The following is a 16,918-nucleotide window of genomic DNA, read 5'->3' on the forward strand; positions in this document are numbered from 1 at the left end:
GGCTGGCTCAGTTGGTAGAGTGTGCAACTCATGATCTCGAGGTTGTGAGGTTGAGCCCTGCATTGGGTATAGAGATTACTTAAAAATAAAAAGGAAAAAAAAAAAAGGAAATAACTCATGGTCTGTAAGTATGAAATGATTTCAAAATATTAAGTTAAAAAACTCATGCAAAAGAGTCTCTTGGTAAAGTATTGAGGGTGTTATTACTAGCCATCTTTGAGAAGGAAGGGTCTTGCACCTAGACAACAAATCTGGAAGATTTGTATTTGGCACAAGCTGAAGATATGCTTGTGTTTATGAGGCAGAATCCAGAAGAAGTCTAGGATTCTTATTTTACAGAGCTGTTTATTTATTTAATTGAAGTATAGTTGACACACAATGTGATATTAGTTTCAGGTGTACAGCACAGTGATTTGACAACTCTATATGCTGTGCCATGTTTACCACAAGTGTAGTAGCCATCTGTCACCATAAAACTCTATTACAATACCATTGACTATATTCCTTATGGTGTACCTTTCATCTCCATGACTTATTCATTCCGTAACTGGAAACCTGTACCTCCCACTCCCCTTCACCCATTTTGCCCACCCGTCCCACCCCCATTACAAAGCTATTTAAAACATTCAAATAGAGATATTCATTGGTTAAAGTGAAAGCATGTAGAATAATAATTAAATTTCTTGGTAAATAGTCCTTGAGTTTTCTTAAACCTGGAAGGAGCTCAAGATTCTGTTCAGCTTTAGCTTAGTGATCCATCTTCTCATTTTATAGTTTAGAAATCTTAGGTCCAGAGAGATTATATCCTGCCAGTCATACAAGGGAAGGTTACTACTAGAATTTGAGGCACACTTACCCTGCCATGCTTAGCCCAGCCCTCTTTCCATTCTGTCACCCTGGGTTTCACCATCATAAAATAATGCTAATGTCTTTTCTCAAGCTATACCTAGTTAATTTTACTAGTAATCATTTGACATTTGTATTGAAAATATTATTAAAAATGGATTCTGCAGTTAGGAAATCATTGCATGGGCATTAGGCTTTATTTAATTTCCTTATGTGGATAGTGCAGCACCTGTGATCGTGCACAAGCTGTGAACCAGGACGTCTGTATTTTCCATTTTTTTGTTTCCTTGTTTGGTTTTGCATTGTCACTTTTTTTAAATATTTATTTATTTTTGAGAGAGAGAGTGTGAAGAGGGGGAGGGACAAAGAGAAAGGGGGACAGAGGATCCAAAGCGGGCTCTGCACTGACAGCAGCAAGCCTGACTGTGGGGCCAAACTCACAGACTACAAAGATCATGACCTGAGCTGAAGTCGGATGCTTGGACGCTTGACCAACTGAGCCACCCAGGCACCCCTGCATTGTTATTTGTAATAAAAATTTTTCATAGTGTAAGTAAGAGAATAATGTTAAATTAAAAAGTATATTATTATCAGAACATTTACAGTTTTACAACAAAGAGTAGGAAAGTGACAAGAAAGACTAAGTGTGTAGCTAACTACATGCAAGATCTTGGGCAAATCATGTAACCTTTGTGGGACTGTTTCTGCTACTTACTTCATTAGAATCCTTCAAGGGTTCTGCCCAGTACAGATGTATCTGTTCTTAATATTTGTTAACTCAAGTATAGCACACACAATGCAAAGTGCACAAATCATAAGGATAATGAATTGTAAAATGAACACGCTTGCATAACCACTATTGATGTATTTTGAAAAAGCTTTCTTAATTATTATGAAAGCTTTCCTTTAAAAAAAAAAAACACTGGATTTGAGACTATAGGTAATCTCATGTTTTTTTTTTTAATTTAATTTTTTATTTTCTAAAATTTACATCCAAATTAGTTAGCATATAGTGAAACAATGATTTCAGGAGTAGATTCCTTAATGCTCCTTACCCATTTAGCCCATCCCCCCTCCCACAACCCCTCCAGTAACCCTGTTTGTTCTCCATATTTATGAGTCTCTTCTGTTTTGTCCCCCTCCCTGTTTTTGTATTTTTGTTTCCCTTCCCATATGTTTATCTGTTTTGTCTCTTAAAGTCCTCATATGAGTGAAGACATATGATTTTTGTCTTTCTCTGACTAATTTCACTTAGCGTAATACCCTCCAGTTCCATCCACGTAATTACAAATGGCAAGATTTCATTTTTGATTGCCAAGTAATACTCCATTGTGTGTGTGTGTGTGTGTGTGTGTGTGTGTGTGTGTGTGTGTGTGTGTGTGTTTACCACCTTTTCTTTATCCATTCATCCATCAATGGACATTTGGGCTCTTTCCATACTTTGGCTATTGTTGATAGTGCTGCTATAAACATGGGGGTGCATGTGTCCCTTCGAAACAGCACACCTGTATGCTGTGGATAAATGCCTAGCAGTGCAATTGCTGGGTCGTAGGATAGTTCTATTTTTAGTTTTTTGAGGAACCTCCATACTGTTTTCCAGAGTGGCTGCACCGGCTTGCATTCCCAGATAATCTCATGTCTTTTAACAACACTTTCTAGAGTGAAATTACCAGAAACAGTGATAGAAAGAAGGAATTTGGCCAGTCACAAAAATTTTACTTTGAATAGGCTTATTGGGCTTATACAATTTAGTCTTTTCTTCTGATGTTTCTCTTCTTCCTCTCTGCCCTTTTCTGTCTAGGTCCTGGATGGAATGGAGAGGGGTCCTACTGAACATCTATTATCTTTTCTGAGAGTGGTCAGAGAGTTCTTAAACAGGTCTGTTGTTTATATATAGAATACAAATGCAATCTTGATTTATTAAAAAAAAAACAAAACTTGGTTTCAACATAAGAAAAGGATTGACTTAGAAATAGAGTTTACTTTTTTAAAAAGAAGGCATTTGATCTCCATGTCCGTGGGGAATTTTAGTTTGATAAGCTGTGTTTGACATGTGAATTGGACCCAAAGCAACAGAATTAAATGAGATCTGCTTATTAGAAAAACACTTTCTTAATAGAAAAGCAAGTGAGTCTTATCTTTTTCAGTTATGTTGAAAATATGGAATATGGCAGAATTCTTTATTGATTTCATGGAAGGTACTAAGAAAAGGTAAAAAGGTGAATGTCTCAGTTGTCTATGATTCTGGAGGGGAATGGAGGCATGAGTAAATCCAAGAAGGAAAATATTTATTTGGTTCTCTTTCTCATGTTTTCAGAATTCATAACATTGAAAAGAAAAAAAGGTACCTTGCAAATCTTTGATTCAGAGGAAGGCAAGTGTATAGAGTTTTGGTTTATTCTTTTCTTATTCATCTGTGTCTCTCTAACCATGAATGAACTGTATCGTTTAGACAGATGAAAACCATAGCTTAGTGATTTCCCAAACTTGTCTTCACATTGAAATCACCTATGAAACTTGGCAAACTATTGATGCCTGTGTCTCCCTTCCTTCCCTGCTCCCTACTCCATTGTGATTTAATTGGCTTGGGCACCTGGCCTAGGTTTTGGTATTTTTAAAAGATCCCCAGGTGATCCTAAAGTTTGACAAGTTTGGGAACCACAGCTCTAGCCAGTTAAAGCAGATCTGGCCACTATTGTAACTTGTGACTTTTTTTTTTGCATAAATGTTTGGATAAATACATAAATAAGAGTATAAATATTTTGATTTAGGAATCTAGTGCTTTAAATCTAGGTTCTTGCTAGAATATAAGCCCCATAAAAGTAGGTAGCATGTCTGTATTTTTCTTCATTATTGTATCGTTAGCATTTAGAACAATATCTGGCATATATTGCATGCCTAAATATTTGTTGAATGAGTGAATGAACCTGTCAGTCTCTAGTGAGCTGAGAGTATCCTTTTACCTAATACACCAATGGTCTGAGATAGAGAGGGAGGTGGTTGTGAAGAGCCCAGCCTCTAGAATCAGACTGCCTAGACTCGAATAATGGCTCTGTCACTTACTAGCTGTATGACCTTAAGCAAGTTACTTCTCTGTGCCTAAGTTTCGTCATTTGTAAAACGGGGGTAATTGAATCTATTTCATGGGATTGTTGGGGGAACTAATTGAATTGATAATGCAAAGTGCTTAGAACAATGCCTGGTATATAATAGTGTCCTGTTTTAGCTACTGTAAAATTAAAAAAAAACAACTCTGTATTTTCTGCAGTTTGGGTAATTTATCTGTAGAATACTGTTTGAGAGCTAGGGTAGAATAATGGAATCAGCTGCATTAGATGTAGTTAAAGAAGGCTTGACAAAGAAGGTGATTTTGTTTTTTTTTTTAGTTACCTTAATGAGGTAAATTTGCATACAATCACCTGCATCCGTTTTATTTATTTATTTATTTTTTACCTACATCCATTTTTAATTTTTTAAAAATGTTTATGAGAGAGCGCACGCGCGCAGGCGCGATCATGAGCGGGGAGGGGCAGAGAGAGAGGCAGATACAGAATCTGAAGCAGGCTCCAGGGTCTGAGCTGTCAGCACAGAGCCTGAAGACAACGATGACGACATGGGGCTCGAACTCACAAACTGCGAGATCATGACCTGAACTGAAGTGGGGCGCTTCATGGACGAGCCATCCAGGCACCCCTCCCTTAGCATAGTTTCATTATTTATCTGTGTTGTTGCATGTATCAGTAGTTTGTTCCTTTTTGATGCCGATTAGTGTCTTATACGGATATAACATGTTTATCTGTTCACTTGTGATGGATATTTGGGTTAGTTCCAGTTTTGATGACTGTAAATAAAGTTGCTATAAACGTTTTTTAATTTTAATTTTATTTTTTTATAGAGATAGAGTGTGACCAGGGGAGAGGGAGAGAGGGGCAGAGGGGCAGAGGGAGAGAGAGAGAGAGAGAGAAAGAATCTTAAGCAGGCTACACATTCAGCAAGGAGCCTGATGTGGGGCTTGATCCCATAACCCTGGAATTATGACCTGAGCCAGAATCAAGAGTTGGAGGCTCAACTCACTGAACCACCCAGGCGCCCTGCTACAAGCATTTTTGCAAGTCTTTGTGTAGACATATTTTTATTTATTGTTGGGTAAATCCCTTGCAATGGGATTGCTGGGTTGTATGGCATATATGGCATATCTAACTTTTAAAAGAAACTGCCAAAAAGTTTTTTTTTTAACTTTTTAAAAAATTTTTATTTATTTTTGTATGTTTTTATTTTTATTTTTGAGAGAGAGACAGAGTGTGAGTGGGGGAGGGGCAGAGAGAGAGGGACACACAGAATCCGAAGCGGGCTCCAGGCTCTGAGCTGTCAGCAAGAGCCCGATGTGGGGCTTGAACTCACAGACTGTGAGATCATGACCTGAGCTAAAGTCGGTCATCCAACCAACTGAGCCACCCAGGTGCCCCAGAAACTGCCAAAAAGTTTTAAAGGAGGTGAATATTCAGTAGGATTTCCAGGGAGAGTCCATTAGTTATCTATTGTTGCATAATAAATTACCACAAATTTAGCAGCTTAAAACAACACATATTTATTGTGGCACAATTTCCATGGGTCAGGAATCTGGGTACAGCTTAGGTGAGTCCTCTGTGTCAGGGTCTCTCAGAGGCAGCAGTCAAGGTGTCAGCCAGGGCTGGAGTCTCATCTCAGTGCTTGACTGAAGAAGGAATTGCTTCTAAGTTCACTTGGTTGTTGGTGGAATTCACTTCTTCAAGGGATGTTGAATTAAGGACCTTGATTTCTTTTTTCTTTTCTTTTTTTTCCCTGTGTTCTCAGACTATCTATTTGTTTATTTTCAGGAATAGAATTTAGTGATTCATGACTTACATATAACACCCAGTGCTCATCCCAACAAGTGTCCTTCCTCCTTAATACCCCTCACCCTTTTAGCCCTTCCCCCCACTTAACAGCCCGCCAGCAAACCTTAGTTTGTTCTCTGTGTTTAAGAGTCTCATATGGTTTGTCTCTGTTTTTATATTATTTTTGCTCCCCATCCCTTATGTTCATCAGTTTTGTATCCTAAATTCCACATATGAGTGAAGTCATATGATATTTATCTTTCTCTGACTTACTTTGCTTGGCATAATACACATTGTTCCATCCACATTGTTGCAAATGGCAAGATTTCATTCTTTTTAATCCCCAAGTAACATTCCATTATGTATATATACCACATCTTCTTTATCCATTCATCAGTTGATGAACATTTGGGCTCTTTCCATACTTTGGCTATTGTTGATAGTGCTGCTGTAAACATTAGGGTGCATGTGCCTCTTCAGATCAGCACTTCTGTATCCTTTGGATAAATACCTAGTAGTGCAATTGCTGGGTCATAGAATAGTTCTATTTTTAATTTTGGGGGGAACCTCCATACTGTTTTCCAGAGTGGCTACACCAGTTTGCATTCCCACCAGCAGTGCAAGAGGGTACCTCTTTCTCCACATCCTTGCCAGCATCTGTTGTTGCCTGAGTTGTTAATGTTAGCCATTCTGACAGGTGTGGGGTGGTATCTCATGGTGGTTTTGATTTGTATTTCCCTGATGATGAGTGATGTTGAGCATTTTTTCATGTGTCTGTTAGCCATCTGGATGTCTTGTTTGGAAAAGTTTCTATTCATGTCTTTTGCCCATTTCTTCACTGGATTATTTGTTTTTTGGGTGTGAGTTTGGTAAGTTCTTTATAGATTTTGGATACTAACCCTTTATCTGATATGTCATTTGCAAATATCTTCTCCCATTCTGTTGGTTGCCTTTTAGTTTTGCTGATTATTTTCTTCTCTGTGCAGAAGCTTTTTATCTTGATGAGATCCCAGTAGTTCATTTTTGCTTTTGTTTCCCTCACCTCTGAAGACATGTCAAGTAAAGTTGCTGTGGCCAAGGTCAAAGAGGTTGTTGCCTGTTTTCTCCTCTAGGATTTTGATGGCTTCCTGTCTTATGTTTAGGTCTTTCATCCATTTTGAGTTTATTTTTGTGTATGGTATAAGAAAGTGGTCCAGGTTCATTCTTCTGCATATCACTGTCCAGTTTTCTCAACACCATTTGCTGAAGAGACTGTCTTTTTTCCATTGGATATTCTTTGCTGATTTGTCAAAGATTAGTTGGCAGTACATTTGTGGGTCCATTTCTGGGTTCTCTGTTCTGTTCCAATGATCTATGTGTCTGTTTCTGTGCCACTACCATACTGTCTTGATGATTACAGCTTTGTAATACAGCTTGAAGTCTGGAATTGTGATGCCTCCAGCTTTGGGTTTCTTTTTTGGGATTGCTTTGGCTGTTCAGGGTCTTTTATGGTTCCATACAAATTTTAGGATTGTTTGTTCTAGCTCTGTGAAGAATGCTGGTGTTAATTTTGATAGGGATTGCATTGAATATGTAGATTACTTTGGGTAGTATTGACATTTTAACAATATTCTTCCTATCCAGGAGCATGGAATCTTTTTCTATTTTCTTGCATCTTCTTCAATTTCTTTCATAAACTTTCTGTAGTTTTCAGTGTATAGATTTTTCACCTCTTTGGTTAGGTTTATTCCTAGGTATTTTATAGCTTTTAGTGCAATTGTAAATGGGATCAATTCCTTGATTTCTCCTTCTGTTGCTTCATTATTGGTGTATAGAAATGCAACCAATTTCTGTACATTGCTTTGATATCCTGCAACTTTGCTGAATTCAAGTATCAGTCCTAGCAGTTTTTTGGTGGAGTCTTTTGGGTTTTCCACATAATAGATTATCATGTCGTCTGCGAAGAGTGAAAGTTTGACTTCCTCCTTGCTAATTTGGATCCCTTTTATTTCTTTAAAAAAATTTTTTTTTTGGGGCGCCTGGGTGGCGCAGTCGGTTAAGCGTCCGACTTCAGCCAGGTCACGATCTCGCGGTCCGTGAGTTCGAGCCCCGCGTCGGGCTCTGGGCTGATGGCTCAGAGCCTGGAGCCTGTTTCCGATTCTGTGTCTCCCTCTCTCTCTGCCCCTCCCCCGTTCATGCTCTGTCTCTCTCTGTCCCAAAAATAAATAAACGTTGAAAAAAAAAAAATTAAAAAAAAAATTTTTTTTTTAATGTTTATTTATTTTTGAGAGACAGAGCATGAGTGGGGAAGGGACAGAGAGAGAGGGAGACACAGAATCTGAAGCAGGCTCCAGGCTCTGAGCTGTTAGCACAGAGCCTGATGCAGGGCTCAAACCCATGAATCCTGAGATATGACCTGAGCCGAAGTCAGACGCCCAATTGACTGAGCCACCCAGGTGCCCCAGATCCCTTTTATTTCTTTGTGTTGTCTGATTGCTAAGTTTAGGACTTCCAACACTATGTTGAGTAACAGTGGTAAGAGTGGGCATCCTTATTGTGTTCCTGACCTTAGGGGGAAAGCTCTCAGTTTTTCCCCATTGAGGATGATATTAGCAGTGGATCTTTCATATATGGCCTTTATGATCTTGAGGTATTATCCTTCCGTAAGGACCTTAGTTTCTCACTGGCTGTTAGCTGGAGGCTCCTCCAATATAGCACACTGAGAGGGCAATAAATAGAGTCTTCCAGAAAAATAGAAGTCACGTCTTTTTAACATAATCATGGAAGTGACATCCTGTCACCAACATCTGTTGGTTAGAAGTCACTAGGCTAGCCCACTCATGGGGAGGAGATTACACAAGGATGTGAATACTAGATGCTGGAATAATTGATGGCCATCTTAGAAGTATATCTCCCACAGAAGGCATGGTTTAGTGGCAGGTTGGGTCTAGATGGACCAAGGGGAAAAAGTAGCTTGTGAAATTTTCTTCATCTTTCCTGTATCAAACTGTATCTCTTTCTTCTGTCTTTCACATCAGCCTCTCTCCCCTTCACGAAGAGAGACATAAAGGTCACTCTCACAGTAAGTTTTTTATCTGAGTTGTTTTTGTTTTTATTTTATTTTTTTTTGAGAGAGAGAGCAAGCACTCGAGCTAGGGAGGGGCAGTGGGAGAGGAAGAGAGAATCCTAAGCAGACTCCACACCCAACACGGAGCCCAACATGGGGCTTGATCCCACGATGGGGGCTTGATCCCACAACCCTGGGATCATGACCTGGGCTGAAATCAAGAGTTGGACACTCTACCAACTAAGCCACCCAGGTGCCCCTTGAATATTTTTTATTGTTGTTAAGAGATTTAATTAAGGCTTCTTCCTGAATCATTTAGTGTTTATAGCTTATTTAAAAAAACATTTTATTATGGAAATTGAGACAGATACAAAAGTAGAATGCTATCATGAACCGTATGTACCTTTCACCCACCTTTAACAATTTATTTATTTATTTTTTACCAATCTTACAAGTATATTCTACATACAATAAAATACACTCATTTTAAATGTATAGTTTGTATTCTGTCGGATGCCTATATCCTAACAATCAAGAAGATTTAGAACATTTTCACTCCAAAGTTACCTTGTGCCCCTGTTTAATCAGTCCCCATCCCAGTCCTAGGAAGTACCCATCTGATTTCTATTGTTGTGGGTTCATTTTGCTTGTTGTAAAATGTCATAGAAATGTTTGGATTCTTTTGATCACCATGTTTTTGAGATTCATCCCTGTTGCATATTTCAGTAATTCAGAGTTTTTCAGCCTTGGCACTACGGACATTTTGGGCTGGATAATTTGTTTTGCAGACTGTCCTGTGTATTGCAGGATATTTAGTAGCATCCCTGACCTCTATCCACTAGATGCCCATAGCATTCTCCTCCCTTCCTTTGATTGTAACAATCAAAAATGTCTCCAGACATTGCCACCTATACACTAGGGGACAAAATCCCCTCCCTTGACTGGTAGATAACGTTTACAGTAGTTGATCCTTTTTATTGTTGGGCAGTATTCCACTGTATGGCTACACTACAATTTATCCATTTACTGATTGATGTATATTTGGGCTGTGTCCAGTTTACTTTCAGTTTCGGGCTATTATAGATAGAGTTGCTATTAACCTTCATAGGAAGTCTTTGTATAGACATGTTTTTATTCAGGATAAATATCTAGGAGTTAGATTGCTGGGTCTTATGATAAATAAATGCTTAACTTTAAAAGAAACTGCCAAATTGTTTGTACATTTTTATAGTCCCACCACTATGGGAGTTCCAGTTGCTCTGCATCCTTGCCAGCATTTGATACTTATTCTTTTTAATTTTAGCCATTAGTGTAGGTGTGTTATTTGTCGCTTTAATTTTCATTTTCCTGATGACTGATAGTGTTGAGCATCTTTTTATGTGCTTGTTGTAAAGTGTCTCTTCAAATCTTTTGTCCATTTTTCATTGCATTATGTCTTATTATTGAGTTTCCTTTGTCTTTTCCCCTATGTGTGCATAAACATATTTAAGAAATTAAATATTAAGAAAGACAATTAAGACAATTGAAATAATGAATACACCTTTATATAGTTTCATATTTATTTATTTATTTATTTATTTATTTATTTATTTATTTTTAATGCTTATTTTTGAGAGAGAGACAGAGAAACAGAGTGCGAGTGAGGGAGGGGCAAAGAGAGAGGGTCAGATAGAAACCCTGAAGCAGACTTCAGGCTCTGAGCTATCAGCACAGAGCTCAACATGGGGCTTGAACCCATGAAACACGAGATCATGACCTGAACTGAAGTTGGACACTTAACCAACTGAGCCACCCAGGCACCTTTCTGATCACAATGCTGTGAAACTAGAAATGAGTCATAAGAAAAAAATCTAGAAACAACACAAGTGCATAGAGTTAAATAACATGCTACCAAACAATGAATGTGTCAACCAAGATATCAAAGAGGAAATAAAATAATACATGGAGAGAAATGAAAATGAAAATACAAGGGTTCAAAGTCTTTGGGATGCAGCAAAAACTGTTCTTTTTTTAAATTTTTTTTTTTTCAACGTTTATTTATTTTTGGGACAGAGAGAGACACAGCATGAACGGGGGAGGGGCAGAGAGAGGGAGACACAGAATCGGAAACAGGCTCCAGGCTCCGAGCCATCAGCCCAGAGCCTGACGCGGGGCTCGAACTCCCGGACCGCGAGATCGTGACCTGGCTGAAGTCGGACGCTTAACCGACTGCGCCACCCAGGCACCCCAGCAAAAACTGTTCTAAGAAAGAAATTTATAGCAATACAAGCCTGTTGCAAGAAGCAAGAAAAATCCCAAATAAGCAACCTAGCCTTATCCCCAAAAGAACTGGAGAAAGAACAAACACACCCAAAACCAGTAGAAGGAAGGAAATAATAAAGATTAAAACAGAAATAAATGAAATAGAAACTAAAAAAAAAAAAAAAAAAAAAAAAAAAAAAAAACCCAGTAAAATAGGTTAATGAAACCAGGAGCTGACTCTTTGAAAAAATAACAAAATTGAAAAATCTTTACCCAGACTCATCAAAAATAAAAGAGAGAGAGAGAGGACTCAAATAAGCAAAAATCAAAGATGAAAGAGGAGCAATAACAACTGACACCACAGAAATACAAAGGATTATGAGAATATTATGAAAAATTATGTGCCAACAAACTGGGCAACCTAGAAAAAGTGGATAAATTCCTAGAAACATATAACTTTCCAAAATTGAATCAGAAAGAAATAGAAAATTTGAACAGACTGATTACCAGCAATGAAATAGAATCAGGAATCAATCAACTCCCAACAAAAAAAATTCTGGGATCCGATGTCTTCACAGGTGAATTCTACTAAACATTTAAAGAAAAGTTGATACATACTCTTCTCAAACTATTCCAAAACATGTAAGAGGAAGGAAAACTTCCAAATTCATTCTATGAGGCTAGCATTACTCTGACCCCAAAGCCAGATAAAGACGGTACAAAAAAAGAATTACAAGCCAGTATCTCTGATGAACATAGATGCAAAAGTCCTTTACAAAGTATTAGCAGGGGTGCTTGGCTGGCTCAGTTAGAAGAGTATATGACTCTTGATCTCAGGGTTGTGAGTTCAAGTCTCACGTTGGGTCTAGAGATTACCTAAAAAAATTATTAGCAAACCAAATCCAACAATATATTTAAAAATTCATTCACCACAAGTAAGTGGGATTTATTCCTGAGATGCAAGAGTGGTTCGGTATTTGTAAATCACTCACTGTGATACATCATATCAGCAAGAGAAGGGATAACCATATGATCATTTCAGTAGATGCAGAAGAAGCATTTGATGAAGTATAATATCCATTTTTGATAAAAACTCTCAACAAAGTAGGATTAAAGGGAACATGCCTCAATATTATAAAGGCCACGTATGAAAAGCACACAGCTAAAATCACTCAATGGTAAAAAACTGAGAGCTTTTCCTCTAAGATCAGGAACAAGGCAAGGATGTCTACTTTCACCACTTTTATTCAACATAGTACTGAAAGTCCTAGCCACAGCAATCAGACAAGAAAAAGAAATAAAAAGCATCCATATTGGTAAGGAAGAAGCAGAACTTTCAGTGTTTACAAGATGGCATGATACTATATGTAGAAAACCCAAGACTCCACCGAAAAACTTCTAGAATTGGTAAATGAATTCAGTAAGGTCATAGGATACAAAGTTAACATATAGAAATCCATTGCATTTTTATACACTAATAATGAAGTAGCAGAAAGAGAAATTAAGAAAACAATGCCATTTACAATTGCACCAAAAAGAATAAAATTAACCAAGAAGGTGAAAGACCAGTATTCTGAAAACTAAACAACATTGATGAAAGCAATTGAAGATGACACAAACAAATGGAAAGATATTCCATGTTCATGGATTGGGAGAACAAATATTGGTAAAATGTCCATACTACCCAAAGCAATCTACACATTTAATGCATCCCTGTCAAAACACCAATGCCATTTTTCACAGAACTAGACAAATAATCCTAAAATTTGTGTAGAACCACAAAAGACCCTGGATTGCCAAAGAGTCTTGAAAAAGAAGAACAAAACTGGAAGTATCACAATCCCAGATTTCAAGATATACTATAAAGCTGTAGTAATTAAAACAGTGTGGTCTTGGCACAAAAGTAGACACATAAAACAATAGTACAGAATAAAGAGCCCAGAAATAAACCCACAATTATATGGTTAATTAAATTAAAGCAAAGGAGGCCAGAATATGCAATGGGAAAAAGTCTCTTCAACAAATGATGGTGGGAAGACTGGACAGCTATATGCGAAAGAATGAAACTGGACCACTTTCTTTCACCATACACAAAAATAACCGTAAAATGAATTAAAGACCTAAATGTGAGACCTGAAACCATAAAAATCCTAGAAGACAGCACAGGGGGTAATTTCTCTGATATCAGTTGTATGTAGCAACAGCTTTCTAGATATATCTTCTAAGGCAAGGGAAACAAAAGCAAAAATAAACTATTAGGAATGCATCAAAATAAAAAGCTTCTGCACAGCAAAGGAAACAATCAACAAAACAAAAAGCATACTGAATGGGAGAAGATAATTGCAAAGAACATATCTGATAAGAGGTAAGTATCCAAAATATATAAAGAACTTCTAGGGGTGCCTGGGTGGCTCAGTCGGTTAAGCGTCCGCTTCAGCTCAGGTCATGATCTCACAGTCTGTGAGTTCAAGTCCCACATCAGGCTCTGTGCTGACAGCTCAGAGCCTGGAGCCTGCTTCAGATTCTGTGTCTCCCTCTCTCTCTGCCCCTCCCCTGCTCATGCTCTGTCTCTCTCTGTCTCAGAAATAAATAAAAACATTAAAAAAAAAAAAGAACTTATACAGCTCAACACAAAAAAACCCCAAATAATGCAGTGTAACAATGGGCAGAAAACATGAACAGACATTTCTCCAAAGAAGACAGCCACATGTCCAGCAGACACATGAAAAGAATCTCAACATCACTCATCATCAGGAAAATACAAATCAAAACCATGAGATATGACCTCACACCTGTCAGAATGGCTAAAATAAAAAACAAGAAACAACAAGTATTGGTAAGGATGTAGACAAAAAGGAACCCTTGTGCACTGTTGGTAGGAATGCAAGCTGGAGCAGCCATTGTGGAAAACAGAATGGCAGTCTTCAAAAGATTAAAAATAGAATTCGCGTATGATCCAGTAATTCCACTTTTAGGTATTTACCCAAAGAATATGAAAATGCTAATTCTAAAAGATATGTGCACCCCTGTGTTTATCATAGCATTATTCACAATAGCCAAATTATGGAAGCAGCCCAATAGATGAATGGATAAAGATATGTGTGTGTGTGTGTGTGTGTGTGTGTGTGTGTGTGTGTGTGTGTGTATAATAATTATTATTCAGCCATAAAAAAAGAATGAAATCTTGCCATTTGCATCAACGTGGATGGATCTCGACGGTATACTGCTCAGTAAATAACTCAGAGAAAAAAACATACCATATGATTTCACTCGTGTGGAATTTAAGAAACAAAACAAGTGAACAAAGAAAAAAGACAAATGAAACACCAGACTCTTAACTATAGAGAACAAACTGGTGGTTACCAGAGGGGAGGTAGTTAGGGGAATGGGTGAAATAGGTGAAGGAGATTAAGAGTACATTTATTTTGAGGAGCACTGAATAATGTATAGAATTATTGAATCACTATATTGTACACCTGAAACTAATAAAACACTGTATGTTAATTATACTGCAGTAAAAATAAAAGAATGATAAAATATTAAAAAGTATATACCAAGAACTCTTGTGGGTGCCTGGGTGGCCCAGTTGGTTAGCATCTGACTCTTGGTTTCAGCTCACATCATGATCTCACAGTTAGCAGTGCAGAGCCTGCTTGGGATTCTCCCTCTCTCCCTCTCTGCCCCTCCCCCACTCGTCTCTGTCTCAAATAAATAAACTTAAAAAAAAATTTACAATTCAATTATAAAGAGTCAAATATCCCAGTTTTAAAAATTGACAAAAGATTTGAATGGATGTTTCTCCAAATTGTGGCAAATGGAAAATAAACATGAAAATATGCTTAACATCATTTGGCATCAGGGAAATGCAAATCAAAAGCACCATGAGATACCACCTTACACCCACCAGGATAGCTGTACTCAGAAAGGTAATGATAAGTTGGCGGGGATGTAGAGAAATTGGAACCCTTTTGCCCTACTGGTGGGAATGTAAAATGGTGTAACTGCTTTGTAAAACAGTTTGGAAATTTCCTCAAAAGATTAAACATAGAAAATATATGACCCAGCAATTTTACTCCTAAGTGTGTGTGTGTATATACGTATGTATATGTGTATGTAAATATGTATGTATGTGTACATGTAATCGTGTATATATATATGTATATATATCCGAGAAAAGCGAAAATACGTCCATACAAAAACTCGTATACAAATATTCATAACAGCATTATTCATAATAGTGAAAAATGGAAACAACCCAAATGTTTATCAGCTGATGAATAAATGGATAAATAAATGTGGTTTTTTTGGTAAGGGATGTTATTTGGTATTTTAAAAAATACTGTTACTTGCTACAACATCTTGAAAATATTCTAAGTGAAAGAAGCTGGTCACAAAAGACCAGTTATTATATGGTTTCTACTATATGAGGTATCTAGAAAAGACAAATGCTCCTTGACCTAGTCTCAACTTTCCCCTTTAATGGGGGGGGGCATTAACACATTAAATTAAAAACAGCATATTAGCAAAATTGTTCATTGTACTCAGATGAAGATGATGGTGACTAGTAATAGTTCATCTTTATTTCATACCTTATAGATCTTTTCAATGATTATTTTTTGTAAAAAATAGCATTTGGGGTACCTGCGTGGCTCAGTCAGTTAAGTGTCCGACTTCAGGTCATGATCTTGCTGTTCGTGGGTTCGAGCCCTGTGTCGGGCTCTGTCCTGACAGCTTCATCCTGGAGCCTGCTTTTGATTCTGTGTCTCCCTCTCTCTCTGCACCTCCCCCACTCATGTTCTGTCTCCCTGTGTCTCAAAAATGAATAAACACTAAAAAAATTTTTTTACAGGCACCTGGGTGGCTCAGTCGGTTGAGTGTCCGACTTCAGCTCCGGTCATGATCTCCCAGTCTGTGAGTTCGAGCCCCATGTCAGGCTCTGTGCTGACAGGTCAGAGCCTGGAGCCTGCTTCGGATTCTGTGTCTCCCTCTCTCTCTGCCCCTCCCCCACTCTGTCTGTGTCTCTGTCTTTCTGTCTCTCTCTCTCTCTGTCAAAAATAAACATTAAAAAAATTAAAAAAATTTTTTTTAATAAATAGTATTTATGGGGTACATGGGGGGCTCAGTTGGTTGAGCATCCGTCTTCAGCTCGGGTCATGATCTCACTGTTTGTGAGTTCAAGCCCTGCTTCGGGCTCTCTGCTGTCAGCATGGAGCCCACTTCAGATCCTCTGTCCCCCTCTCTGTCTGCACCTCCCCTTCTCATACGCTGTCTCTCAAAAATAAACAAACAAAAAAAGATGGTGTTTATTCAGTGCTATTTATTCAATAAATAAGCAGCATTGAATAAATAGAAAAATAATATGGAAAGAAAAAAGTCTCTCAATCATAATCCCAAATAATTGATATAGTTAAACGTCAAGGATAAGGAACATAATAGTCCATTCCTAAATTAAAGGATCAGGGTAGTGTTAGGGTTATGAGTTAAGGATAGGGTTAGGGTTAGCTGTCATGCAAAATGGCTGTGAGGGAGTAGACATGGTAAGTAGCCAACTTCTGATGACTATGTAACTGGAGTAGGGCTGGTCTTGCACCTTTGTAAACACTTCCTGAATGTTGGGTATCAGAAGCCCAGAATTCACACTCTTCATTTGTGCTCAGAGCTTATCTTCCCATGGAGGCTATAAAGCTGAATAGGAAAAATGTATTTTTTTTTTAATTTATTTTTTAGAGGGAAGGAGAGAGAAAAAGAGTGAGAGAGAGAGAGAGAGAGAGAGAGAATTCCAAGCAGGCTCCGCACTGTCAGAGAGGCTCGAATTCACGAATCATGAGATCATGACCTGAGCTAAAGTCGGACATGAACCAACTGAGCCACCCAGGTTCGAGCATACACAAGTTGGGGAGGGGCAGAGACCGAGACCGAGACACAGAAT

The 16,918-nt window shown here is 38.0% G+C and overlaps 1 protein-coding gene across 7 annotated transcripts in view; it reads left to right on the forward strand.

Moving 5' to 3' along the window:
* Nucleotides 1-16,918, forward strand: part of NCOA6 (nuclear receptor coactivator 6) — a 107,476-nt gene that overhangs the window by 16,686 nt on the left and 73,872 nt on the right. Inside the window, exon 2 of one of the 7 annotated variants that reach the window (XM_047069271.1) lies at nucleotides 2,648-2,724. The exons of the other annotated variants lie outside the window; for them this stretch is intronic. The gene's annotated coding sequence lies outside the window, so the exon portion shown is untranslated. The remainder of the gene's footprint in view (nucleotides 1-2,647; nucleotides 2,725-16,918) is intronic. 7 annotated transcript variants of the gene reach the window in all.

The sequence above is a fragment of the Lynx rufus genome, unplaced genomic scaffold, assembly GCF_022079265.1.
Source record: "Lynx rufus isolate CCGP_SWC_20201006 ecotype Redwood Valley unplaced genomic scaffold, mLynRuf1.p SCAF_8, whole genome shotgun sequence".
In the NCBI taxonomy this organism is placed as follows: Eukaryota; Metazoa; Chordata; class Mammalia; order Carnivora; family Felidae; genus Lynx; species Lynx rufus.